Source organism: Ambystoma mexicanum, chromosome 2q (assembly GCF_040938575.1).
Source record: "Ambystoma mexicanum isolate Mex_15411 chromosome 2q, UKY_AmexF1_1, whole genome shotgun sequence".
Classification (NCBI taxonomy): domain Eukaryota; kingdom Metazoa; phylum Chordata; class Amphibia; order Caudata; family Ambystomatidae; genus Ambystoma; species Ambystoma mexicanum.
Window position 1 is genome coordinate 1,034,708,789 of NC_090924.1, and position 13,442 is coordinate 1,034,722,230.

The following is a 13,442-nucleotide window of genomic DNA, read 5'->3' on the forward strand; positions in this document are numbered from 1 at the left end:
AAGGAGGCACATGACAGACAGGAACATCAATGCACCACTACAAGACCCACAAACTGTCCCCATTGACACCAGTAATGCTCACTGGGGTCATAATGAGCCAGACATCAATGTTGCTATCATATGCGCTTCAAGCTCACAGGACACGTGCAAGGTCACATGAATGACGGCCTGAACGGACACAGTGGATGGCCACTCACAAGGCAATCGTCCCCCCTGCATTGTGTTTTTGCATGCAAAACAGTACATGAGAGCCATGAACACATACTGGTTGCACAGTGTAAATCCATAACCACAACTCCAATTGGTGCACAGTAACAGTCAGAATCAAGGCATGGTTGTGCGTCATGTTCACATATCAATCTCGTTCCTGACACATTCTTTTCTCACATTTTACAGGTGATGCGGGCTATCCCCTGAAGAGGTGGCTCCTCACACCAGTGCGGAACCCATCGAACCAGCATGAGGAGGACTACAACCATGGCCATGCACGTACCCGTGTGGTGATAGAGCATGCTTTTGGCCTACTGAAGGCACGTTTCCGCTGCCTCAGCAGGTCTGGCGGGGCACTCCTGTACCGCCATGAGAAGGTTGCAAAGATCGTCATGGCATGTGTCATGCTACACAATATGTGCATCAGACGAAACGTGCCTCTGCCCCCTGACGCTGAACCACAACCACCTGATGATGGGGATGATGATGATGGGGATGGGGCAGCACCTCAGGGAGGCAGCGATGCACAGGAGGGGCATACAATGCGTCAGAATGTCATTGACCGATACTTCTAGCACACACAGCGAGTGTATGACATATGGATGGCACTTGGGGCACTGTGTGTGTCTGGTATGTCAACACTGTGGACTGTAAAACAATAAAGCACACATACGCAATGAGCAATGTCCACACTTTTCGTTTGTGAGAAAAGAAAAAGTGTATTGTTCTTCTGAATAGGTATAACAGAACCCCTCCCCCTCCCCCCTGAACACTCCAACACACCCAATTCCCCTCTCCCCCTCCCCCCTGAACACTCCAACACACCCAATTCCCCCCTCCCCCCTGAACACTCCAACACACCCAATTCCCCCCTCCCCCCTGAACACTCCAACACACCCAATTCCCCACTCCCCCTCCCCCTGAACACCCTGCAAACATGTGACAGTGCCCGTGGTGAAGTGTGTATAGTTTAGCACACTATTGACTGCCCCCTCTCCCGGAACCTGGGGCCCCCCTGCCTGTGCTCCTCAGGGTCCTGGATGACCTGCGGACGGGAGAGGCTTGTGCTGAACTTGCAGCTGAGGATGTACCGGGCTGCTCAGTACGGCATGTGTCCAGAATTGTCTGGATGAGCTGGCTCATCATCTGCCGCACTGCAGCAAGTTTGGTGCATATGTCCCTGCTGGCAGTTTGGATGGCAGCCCTGATGCCATCAGCACTCCTCTCCATGGCTGCACTGGCACTTCCACATTCTGCAACATGCTGCATGAGGAGTGTGCCCAGTGCTTCCTGCCTGTTGGCAATCTGCTCCAGCGACAGCTGGAATTCTGGCCCAATGGAGGGTGCCAATGGGGGATCAATGGGACTACTCCCATCTTCCACAACTCCCACTGGGCTTGGAGTTGCTGGCCATGAATTAGCTGGCGATGGGCCCTGGGTGTCATCTCCATGATGGCTGATTGGAGATAGGTGTGGTGAGTGCAGTTGCGTGTTGTGGTCAAGTCCAGTGTCATCCTCCACATCACTGCCGGAGCAGGCAGCGATGGCTGCAGTCTCCCCAACAGTACTGCTCCCTGCTGACACATTGCCCTCAGTGGGCAACAGTGGGTGTTGTTGGGCTGCAGGCGCTGTCACGACCCCTTCCTCGGGGGACTTTGCTGCCCTGGCCTCTTCAGCCTGGCGTGGTTTCTGCCTGGGTCCAGCAGAGGTGGATGCATGGTTCCCTTCTCCCACTTTCCTGGCCTTCTTGGCTGGGGTGCTGGTGCTGTCGTCCCTGCCAGTGTCCGAATGCGAGCCTTTGGTGGAGCAGAGGAGGGTGACTGTTATTGATGGTTCAGTGGACATTGAGCAGGCATTGTGAAGAGTGTAATGGATAGATGGTGGAGTTAGTAGCCCGTGACATACAGGTTGCCTCCCTTTAGGTTCCGTTTTGCATGCAGGTGTCTGTCTGCCTACTGTACAGTGTACATGCTGCATGTGCGCAGGGTGTGGCTCATCTGCTGATGTGTTGCGTCTGCCACATTGTGATTGTCACGTGCAAGTGTATCAGGGTGTCTTGCAAGGCTGGATATGAGGCACCTACCTGTGTCTCCAGATGTCGGGGCCCCTCTCTCCATCTCGCCGACACCTTCGATGCACTCAATGCCAATCAGAGAGGCACATGTCTCCTCCCATGGCTGCATCTTCAGTGGGGAGTCTGCTCCCCCGCCAGTTCCCAGGGCCAGGTTATGATTGGCAGACATAATGCCCCGGACCCTGATCCGCAGGTCGTCCCATCTCTTGCGGCACTGTTTGGAGGTGCGTGGGGTGGTTCCAACAGCACTGACACGTTGTGCCACAAGTTCCCACACCTCCTTTTTGCGGCCTATGGCTGTTCGGGTCATCTCAGTGGAGAAGACAACATCGGCCTTCTCCTGGAGCATGTCTGCAAGCATTTGCAGTTCCTCACGACTGAAGCGCTCCTGCCGCTGCCTGTCACATGCCTTCTTGACAACTTTAGGCATGGTTGGCTGAGGAAAGGGGTGGGTTATGGGAATGTCAGGGTTTGAGGGTTGGTTGTGGTGTGGTCGGGTAGGATGGCAATGGATTGTGTTTTTTAAGATGGCCGCTGTGCTGTTTCCCGTTCCGCCGCGATTACGCTATTTCCGGTTCCGCCTAATTGCGGTCACTGCTAATTACGGTGACCGCTGACTACGGTCGCCGCAGTGATGGGTGGGGATAGGTCACCCTGCGCTGTTAACGAGGGCGGTAAGGGCTGTTTACGGCATGGCGTAGTTTACGTTACCGCCATGGCGTAATGCTCGTGCGCGATGGGTCGTAATATGGCGCTCTTATCGCCATCGGACCATGGCGTTAACGCTCATTACGCCATGGCGGTAATTTCGATCACTTACCGCCTGGGTCGTAATGAGGCCCAAGTAGCATGTATATTCCCTTTAGAGAATCCTAGGATCCGTAAATCCTAAGGTAGCCTGTCTGCCAAGCCTAGAAGACAGTCTAATGATAGCTGGTCTATTAGCGCCTACAAATAGACCAGCTATCATTTGGGCCTTTGAGGGTAACCTGTCTATAGTGCCTAGAAGAGCCTAGGAGTAGCTTGTGTTTTCACACAGTCGATCAGATCACACAGCGAGACCAAAGATAAGCTCCACCTGAGCCTAAGGTACATATAAACGCATCACATCAGTGGACATATGCTGCAGCCAGGGCTATCCATCCACAAACTTTAGAATGCAGCTACGACGACGCCATATTCGGTCTAGCTGGACATGTAACAGCTTTGTCTGCTTACACCAGACTTGCCTCAACACCTCTGCCATTAGAATACAGTGACAACCTATGACAATATACATTTATTTTATTTTTATTTTTTTATTTGATTTATTACAAGCCTTTCAAATGTCCAGCACAGTTAAAATGCTCTTGCATATAACACTTCCACCGTCATCATTTACAAACATTAATTTAAGTAAAATACAATAGAAAAGGAGAGGAGAGAGAGGACGCAAAAGACAAAAATAAATAATTAATATTTGTCTCGTCCGCTCCCCTATTCCAGCTATAAAACCAGCTCCACGAGTTTAATTGTTGCAAAAATCAGATTCAGCTTGTCCCCAATTAGAAACATGTCCCACCAATTTGATACCGACAGAGATTTAACCTCTGTAAATCAGATGTGCTAAATATAGAGTTCTCGTCTCAGTTAAGCCTCTACAGACTACAACAAAATATCTTTGCGATTCCCTGAGACCAGTTAGTCCGCAGTGCCTAGAGTTGCATTGAGTCTGCAGGAGCTGGTTACGAAACTCCAGCATTTCTCTAGTTCAGGGACGTCATTTCACCAAAATGCCAGGGGTAGCGGACGTGACATCACATGACCTTGACCTCTGATGAAATCCCAGGAAGTGATGTCATTTGACACCACCCTGAAGTGACAGCACGGGTGGCAATGAAACACAAACTTTTACCCCTTGACGAAACAGGAAGTGGCCTCACATAGCATTGTACCTAAGTACACGATGAAAAATATGGTGACGATATCACTAATGTGATATACATTTCATAAAAGAATGGACCACCATATGTATCTTTAATATCAGTGTGTATAGGCCCAAATTACCAAATTACTGTGAATGCAAGCAGACATCCAAGGCCAAATTATAATGATGTGTTGTTATATGCACTTAATCTTAAGCGGTTTATATAGAACTGATATATGTGCAATATCACCCAGCCTGCATTGGTACTCTTTTATCGTCCTTAGATGGATGAAAGGCTGAGTGGGCCTTGCCGGGATTAAAACCTGCAACCTGCAGCTCACACACGCACATTGCAGCACCAAGCGCTCAACCCACTGATCTATCTTACCGGCTACAGTAAAATGAGCAATTACATGTCTTAATGTTCTCAATGTCAGAAGAAAACTACACTCTGCAGTGGGTACCATTAAACTGGTAACCGAGATTTAACAGCAGACCAGTTCATCTGTAGGTCTGGTGCAAGGTTGGCCACATGTCAAGCCTGCGTGGATCTACTTTTCAGGCTTCAGAGGTTGGCAAAATAGAGAAAGCAGCACACTCACACGACATCCCCTCCTCTGGGCACTCCTACTCTGGGCACTCATTACCTCATACATGCAAACAAACTTCCTGAACAGCATGCCATGGAGATAGGAAAGAGACACATTACAACAAAGCATTCATTGTGGCTCTCTTCTGCTTTGGTTATTTTTGACCTGCCTTGAGGCCAGCGAGATTTATGAGATCAGTGAGAGAGAGCGAGAGAGAGACAGATAAAGAGAGAGCGAGAAAGAGAGGAGAGAGAGAGAGAGAGAGAGATATGGAGAGGAGAGACAGAGAGAGAGAGCGATGGTGAGAGAGAAAGCGATATAGATCTGAGGAATTTTGTGACGGGTTTTAATTAACCTGCAGACTACACAAGGTTAATATCTGGTTTACATACTCATCCGTCATTGCAAGATACAATTGCTATACTCATGCTAGACCATGCTCCAATCCAGAGGTCGAAGGAGGTCGGCAGAGGTCGCAACTGTGACTATAGAGTTTGCACTTGCGACCTCTGGTGACCCCCAAATGACGTGCTCTAGTTGGGAGAATGTTTTACTGGAATTTCATAAATAGGTTGCGATAATGAGGAGATGGAAATTTGGAAAGATACATCAGGAGTTAATTGACCATTCTCCTTTCATGATCAAGGTTTAAAGATAGTCTATGTTGACTTCTTTTGTCTTGTTTATCTATCCAATCCTGGATCTGGATTTATTTCTTAACCAGTCCCGGATTCGTTATAAGCATGTCCGTCGAAAATTCCACGTGCCCAAGCCAACTAATGACGCGCCTTTGGCAAGTTTCCAGCAGCCAATCCCCTTTCTATTTGCGTGTAGTCCTTAGAATCTCAAAAGGGGGGAGGTCATCTGTTGTAATGCATTTCCTAAGCAGGTCAATGGATTTCCATAGTACAATGGACTCCATTGATCGTAGCTCAAGTTCATATCTAATAGATGATTCCAGTAGGCTCGAAGATAACCAAAGCCACCTCCTCCAAAGTAGCCCTCTAATATATCCCATGTTTTGCATGCAAGATTTAATAATGTTTCTGCTCCATAGGTTAGTATTGGTACAACCTTCTGTTTTTAGAAGGACAAAACCGGAATGGCTGTGTATTTTCCATATCAGGTGTGGAAGGCCAGCCCTTGGGCAGCTAATCTCTTGACTTTGGATCTGAGTGTCAGGTACTAGGCTTTCTCAGTTATATTCTGGTTAACCACCGCCCCCAGATAAAATTGAGTCTACTTGTAACAATGCCTCTACCCCTATGATCCACTTAAATCCACTGTTAGTCTTCCTTTGTACCGCTTTCATGGTAAGGATTTTAGATTTCTTGATGGACACTCTCATCCCAATTTTCAGCTACATATTTAATAAATTGGGCAAAACTGCGCTCTAGCCTTATTGGAGTCTGGTCAATAATGACCAAATCATCAGCATACAGGATCCATGGGATATAGTAATTCTGTAATTTCAGAGGGAAAGCCGGTATAGAGAACAGGGACTCGCCCAGGTCCGACATGTACAAGTTAAACAATACAGTGGTCAAGGTGCATCCTTGTTTTACTGCCCTATATGTTTTGATTTTTTTAGGGAGACCTCCGTGCATTGTCATTCTAACCTATATTGAAGTCCCTGAGTATAATGCTCTAATTGCTTCCAATAGATCTCGGGGGCATTCCCAACTTCAGAGATTTTCCCATAATCTCTCCCTATTAACGCTGTTGAACGCCTGTTCTAAATGGATAAAATTCAGGTAGTCCCCTTTCACAAAGCCTGTTTGTTGGGGATCCAGTTGGCCGGCTTCAGTGGCTCCAGCATTCAGATCACGTAGTATAGACGCTAGAATGTTTCCCAATATGTCTAATAGGGCAATGGGGTGATAGCTTCTTGGATCTTCTCTGTCGCTCTTTTTAAAAAACGGGCCTATTATGGCCATTTTCCATGACCAGGGTACTTCTTTGGTCACCGTTATTTGTTTAAAGACCAAAAGAATAAACTCAACCCATGGTCATATGGCTTCTTTTAGCATGGAGTTAATGAGCCTATCTGAGCCTATCTGGGCCAGGTGCTCGCGAGGAGCTTACTTTTCTAATCAACCCCTCTATGTCTATATGTCCTCTTTATCAAAATCAAAGGTCCATTTTGTATATGAGCCACTGGTTTCAGTGGGTATTTTATGCAATGTCGTTGCAAACAATGTTGTGAAGTATCTTATCCATTTATATTCAGTAAATTGAGACGCTATGAATGCTGTTTGCAACCTGCTGTCATTATTAATTAGTTCCCATTTTACAGATGATTTGTAACATACATTCTGCGTCATGACGTGATCTCAATGCTCTAGATGCAATTAGGCAATTTCTGTATTGTTGTTTATGTTTTTACACTAAAGGCCCAGGCACACCACCTTCCAGTCGTTTGAGTTTCCTTATATCTGAGCGGTACAACGTCCTTGCCTCCACCACCTCTTTGTTATAAATGTGTTTGGGTTTAAAGTCTGGCTTTCCATAGTTGTGTCTAGCCTCTACAAAATCGGCTAGCAGCCATGTGTAATCAATCTTCCCACCTCTTGCAAACACTCTGCTGTTTCCTGAAATGTGCTGTGATCATTGGTACATCCCTTGGGTGTATCCACAGTCTGTTCCTTCCTTGCGAGATCTGTATCACCGATACTGCTATAGAATGTATCCAGGTATGTCTACCCTCGCATATTATTTCTAGTAAATTATGGTCACTGTTAGGAAAGATTTCATATTGTATGTAATTTTCCCTCCATGTAACAACCCCCAAACTTTTTGCTGCTGTTTGACATCCTGATCTAGACTTTGCCAGAGAAGCGCAGCCTTCCACCGCACTCCTCTGGGCTTTCGCTCAATTCTTATGGGGAAACTGACATGCCCTTAAGACAGCCAGTACTGGGAGACTTTGTTTCCCTTAGTTCTTTCCTCATGTTGCAGCTTTTGTGCAACATGAAACAAGAGTGCACTGTAACTTACTTTCCCGCGCTCTTGGGTCTCTAGTCATTCCAAAGGCCCTAGAAACTCTCGCTGGACTTATTATGAACTGTGCAAGTGTGTCACGGACAGGACTGGGGGCAGCTATCGTTTCTCTTGTGTTTTGAACCTTTTTTCGCCATGTTATCCACGCTTACCGCGTTTGGCACAAATGAGTGGCCTGGACCCAAAATAGCCATGCCAAGAGGTTCTTTGTCCTGTCCTCTGACCATCTTGCCCCTTCACCTTCCCCATGTCGAGCCGACCCGGGTCCGTCCTTATTTGGTCATGCACTTTCCCGCGAAACTCAACGCTTTCGCGGGCTTCTGCATGCCTTGTGTGTGCCTCCAGGATGTGGGCTGGGATGTCTGGTCCCAATACACATCTTGGGTGGCAAAGAGTCTGGAGTGTCCTGAATGCCTGGGACCACCGTGGTCTGTGATAGGTCCACGTATGGTGTGAGTGTTTGTGAGCAGATCTCCCATTGGGTCCTCTCCGTTTTGGCACGAAGGGAACTTTGGATAAGAGGAGGCTGAAAACACCACTACCATGTCGATCTCCTGAGTTCACACCGAACAAGGGATGAGGAGCCAAGTATCCTGCAAAAAGAAGCTGGGTCGAGGAACCGCTGGTGACCGGCTGAAGGTTTGGCACCCTGAACCGCTGTCGTCCTGTGAGACCCCTCTGCATCTGATCGTCTTAGAAGGTCTGCGAAGGCGCTTCGACCCATTGGAATAGTGGGATCAACTATTCCCGGCACCTTCATCAAACCCTGCAAGTAAGCCTCTTCGGAAGTGTCCCTGGGCCAACCAGTGGGCTGACCATCTTACGCAGGACGTTTTGCTCTGTCACCGCCGCTGTTTCGGGGAAGACCTCAAATCTTGGTCTACTGCTTGTTCTGCGTCCCCAGCACCCTCACACCGAATCTCGTACACTTGGCATTCCCAGGTCTGAAGTGAGACGAGTGCGCCCGGACCAGAGTAAAAGCGGTTGCTGTGTTGCCCTGCTGTGGTAACAACCTGTGCACGTTCGCTGCATTTGGGACACCCTCGACCCTGCATCCTGCTACACAGAATCTACACGGTGTTGAGACGTCCTGATTATCGCATGTGAACCTGCCAGCAAAGTGAACTGAACTGGAGAAGGCTGGGTCGGCCTGCGTCAGGGACCGGTGAGTAGTCCATACCCCAAGCGGTGGCCCCTCGCGCAGGAGCCCGTTTCTTTTCTACCCCTGTTGCGAAATAGCGACTCTATCCCGCACTCTCACCCTGCCTCTGCCCACAAGTGGAGGCCTTGCTTGAGTAGTGGGGACTTGTTCTTCATCACTTCATTCACCTTCCTGAACTGCCTGAGACCCTTGAAGAGACCCTACTTTATCCATTGGCACCAGTGTGTGCAGGTACTTTTGAGCATAAGGCTCCTCTCTTCGTAGGGCTCGGACTTCCTCCTAGTTAGGTGTATTTCTGATGTCGAACTGGGTCTAATGATTACTTGCACTGCCTGTTTTCCTCCCCTTCTAAGTGGTCTACATATTACGTGCTCATAACCCTTTAGACCCCTCGGTCTTGTATATATATTGTATTGATTGTGATGCGTTGGTTTACTTTTGTATTATTGTGATTCTTTGCTATGGTCGATGTTACAAAGGCCTTGTAATAAATGTGTCTATATTTTTAATATAACACCTGTCTGGAGTAATTTGTAAGTGTCCTTGCTTTGTGTGCTCACTGAGGTCTTTCAGTCACCCTCACCCCTCTTGAGACTTAGTCTTGACCGCCACCATCGCTACCGTGATTGGTCTGGCTTGTCCAGAGGTTACCCTGTTCCAAGAAACTAGGCTGGCCTTCTGAACCTCTGCCCCTCCAGGTCCGAGTTCAGTAATCCATCTGAACAGTCACTAGCTGGCATTAGGACCACCTGGAACAGAGCCTCTAGTTGCAATATGTTGGCCGAGACAAAGCAATAATCTAGGCAGGCTTTCTGCTCACCCCTCACCCAAGTTGGATTTCCATGGATGTCACCCTTTGTCCATTTGTGCAGCCCTCGACCAGACACTTCTAGCCATGATGCAGCCCCTTTTTGTGGTCTAAGCTTGTTTTGTAACTTCCCCATATCATCTAGGTATCTCACATTTAAGTCCCCGCAAATGATGATAGGTGTGTCTTTGAGGGTGAAGTATATCCCATCTATTAAGCTTGTTACAGATTCAATAAAAACATCTTCCCCAAACATGGCCACACTCAATATAGGTTAAATATCACAAATAAGATCTTTCTGTCTTGTTCAGTCTTAGTTATCTCTATTATCATCATTTGGATTAAAGGATTGGGGTTGGCCACTTCTCTTACTTTGATCCCAATACCAATTTTTATAAGTGTCAAATGGCCAGAGTAGGGTCTTCCTGCCAATCCTTTTTTGCCTGGTTCAAGTAGCAAACAAATCCATCACAGACAGGTGTTGATCTCAGCCACGACTCCTGGCGACATAATATGTCAAAGGCCCCAAACCCAGATCTTCATTGTTAAACAGAGGCATGAAGCCTCTTGTGTTCCATGATCCTATTCGGAGTGCCGGGACTTCACCTTCTGCTTGGCGTTAATGATGTTTCTGTACTGCCAGAGATGCAGTTTTCCATATCCAGTCTTGCTTGTTCAAGTGTGATAGTCTTGTTTCTTGAGTTCCTCGGACTTGCAGCGGTTGGTCCTTTAAACAGTCAACTCTCACACTTATCGGAGAGTACTTTATATTGGTCAGCTTTAGAGTGATTTCCCTCTGTCCTGCCCAATTTGGCCATATAACAAGCTCACTCTGTTGTAGATCCCTGCTGACGTGCTAAATTCTCGTTGGGTAGCTCATTTTGATCTCTCAAATCAAACCCAAGAGGTAGCAGGTGCGAGGTTGCTTTCAATAAATTAGATTTCACTGAGGCAGACTTTAAGTAGAGAGTTCAATCTTTGCTCATTCACAAATTGTACCACATCAATATTGTCCGAATTGATATATCATAATTCTGGAATATGATGCAACCATTTCTGGACTTTTCTTCGGTTAAGTATCCAATGTGAGCAGGGTCTCAAGCGGTGTGCTTGGATGCCAGCCCGGCCAGGTGTTTACACTAACTTTTTGCTTTTGTACATTATCTATCAGTTTGTCCCTCCTGCTTCTAATTGCTCTCCTGACTAAGGACAGCCTTTTCTCTTTAACTGTTTGGAAGAAATGCGTATGATCAAAGTGCGTTGGAATATGGGGGGAGGGGACACAGCATGAGCTGAGAATGTGTTGATGCTATAATTTCCACAGTCCATCTCCATTCCTCCAGAATCATCTAAGACTTCCTCTGCCCCTGAATAGAAATTTCTTTCAGCAAATCGCTCAGGCATCTCTCCTCAGATGATAAAAAAAAAGCTAAGTTCCGGGAACCGGCACTGAGAATTACTTACCCCTCACTACGAAAGAACCTACAAAGAGATAGAAACACTTATGGTCACACTTACAGTTGTCTACCTAACAACATTTATACAAAGGTCAACAGGTACAAATGGTCGGATGCAGACGCGTACATGAGAACAAATTTTAATAATGAATATAAAGGTAAAAAGAACAATTTAATACATCTACATAGTAAAAAAGACACAAAAGCACACAAATACTCTTTGTGTCAACATATCAACAACCAAGGCAAGGGGGAAAAAACAAACAAGAAAAAAGAGACTCGATGGGTAAAATAAATGCACCCTATAGTCCTATATACTAGTTTTAGAAGTGCCTAACTTTAGACGTTTACTGAGATATGAAAAGTCGACATGTTTCGGCCAAGCGTTAGATTGGACATTTTCTCAGATGTCCATACAAGGGTGGATATTGTGGCCATCTTCAGGACAGATCATTTCTTCACAATGGGCCTTGTGGGTGGTGTGATACTGGCATCATAGATCTAAAGAAATACATATATACATATGTGATTACCACATGTGATTTAAAACACTTCACTGTAATTTTACATCTCCATGCAGTTTGTGTAAACAACTAGCTGAGCAAATATTCTCATATTGACAGACTGTTTTAGTATTTAACAGACCTTTGTTTCACTATGGGAGACAGTTGTAACATCTATTTATTGTCTACACCAAGTGGTTAAAAACAACAATTTTACAAAGACTGACATAAGTAGGTGACAGAACAGTGTGACACATAAAGTGGTTCGACCTCTTACTTGTAATCATTGGATCAGGTGTGAAGAGAACGCATAGGGTCAATGAATGACTTATGGCGATAAAACCTAGAAGACCCTGAGCAGCATAACTGAAGCAAGGTGCATCAAGATGTATTTGTCCAGGGGATCACAGGAAAGGCACTATAAAAATAAATATAAAGTAACCATATCATTAGTATTGTGCATTATTATGGTTGAACTAGATCTGTTGCATAATTGCTGCAACAACCGAATGTTGTATTCAACGCTCAGTGTTGTAGAGAGTTACATGAAAAGAAAAAGGGAAATAGATTCACTTACATAATCCTTAATTTTAGGAAAAAGAGACCGAGGGGTGGTGTTACGTGGCTCCAGGATCTGCTGTGCCAGTAATAGCAATGGAGGTAAAATAAGCGGTCCCACAAAGTCAAGACGCTGTATTCATGAAGCACTCCCTGGATCAGAAAGAGCATCATGCTAGCGCTGCTTCTGTTTAAAGTAGATAGTACAAACTAGTCTGCATATACGTTATTGCAACAGACAATATTATGTGTACCTCAAAATATTTAGAGTGTAAAACAGCAAGGAACCCACTCGTTGCATGGTTTTAAGGATGCTGATGAAGACACTTAGTGGCATGGCTGTTCAATCAATAAGACAGCAATTTGACAGTGTATCAAATAAACGGCTCTACAAGCAAGGGAGTAAAACAGTTGTCACATAAACCGCAGTGACCGCAAGGCGACTGCACATCTCACTCAAGACACATGTCTCAGCGTAAACACGAGCATATAAGATCCTAACAGTGATTAGAGGGAGCTTACCGGTGAAATCAAAGGGCTGTGCATAGCATCAGCTCAATTGCACTCCAAATGAAGAAAAAATCAGACAGAATCTACGTTTAGATGCAGCACAACGTGAAATGCGTGTTGAAATCGCGTAGTTGTGAAGCCACAGATTGCCGGCGTTTCAATTAGGCAGTTCTACAAAGTAAAATATACCGCGGTGAGCGCCTTCTCTTGACAGTTATCATCCTGTTCTGTTCTCATAGGAGATGGGGCCACTCCAAAATCAATGTTTTTTTCAGTGCAGTCTCGCCCCTTTGGTGTACCCTTTTTTGGTGGTGGTCCAGGGATCCCGGCAAAGGGGTCTTTAGATTTCTCAAGAACACCTCCACCCATTTGATATAGGTTTATGCACAACTTGTATGATTTTAGACTTCTTTAGTTGTTGTGTTCCTTTAGGCGTTACAGTGGATAAATTGATACGTGTCTGTTTTGGGAAAATTGCAAAATCTTTGATGGAAGCATTCTTAGGGTTCTCACCTTTTTCTGGGATGTTGAGGCAGGATCAATACTAGCGCACAAGTGTGTTATTTGCCCATGGGACATTCCGTCGTAAGGTAAGGCTCCACACTGCTTTTTTCATGGGTGACCTCCATCAGCCTTTGGTTTTCTAGTGTCCGAGGATCATCAC

The 13,442-nt window shown here is 46.1% G+C and overlaps 1 long non-coding RNA gene across 1 annotated transcript; it reads right to left on the reverse strand.

Moving 5' to 3' along the window:
• Nucleotides 1-11,335: 11,335 nt before the first annotated feature.
• On the reverse strand, nucleotides 11,336-12,914 carry LOC138569054 (uncharacterized). Its single transcript, XR_011303088.1, has 3 exons — nucleotides 12,791-12,914; nucleotides 11,988-12,421; nucleotides 11,336-11,708 (listed from the first exon to the last, which is right to left on the reverse strand). It is a non-coding gene; the product is annotated as an uncharacterized lncRNA (long non-coding RNA).
• Between the last annotated feature and the right edge of the window lie 528 nt (nucleotides 12,915-13,442).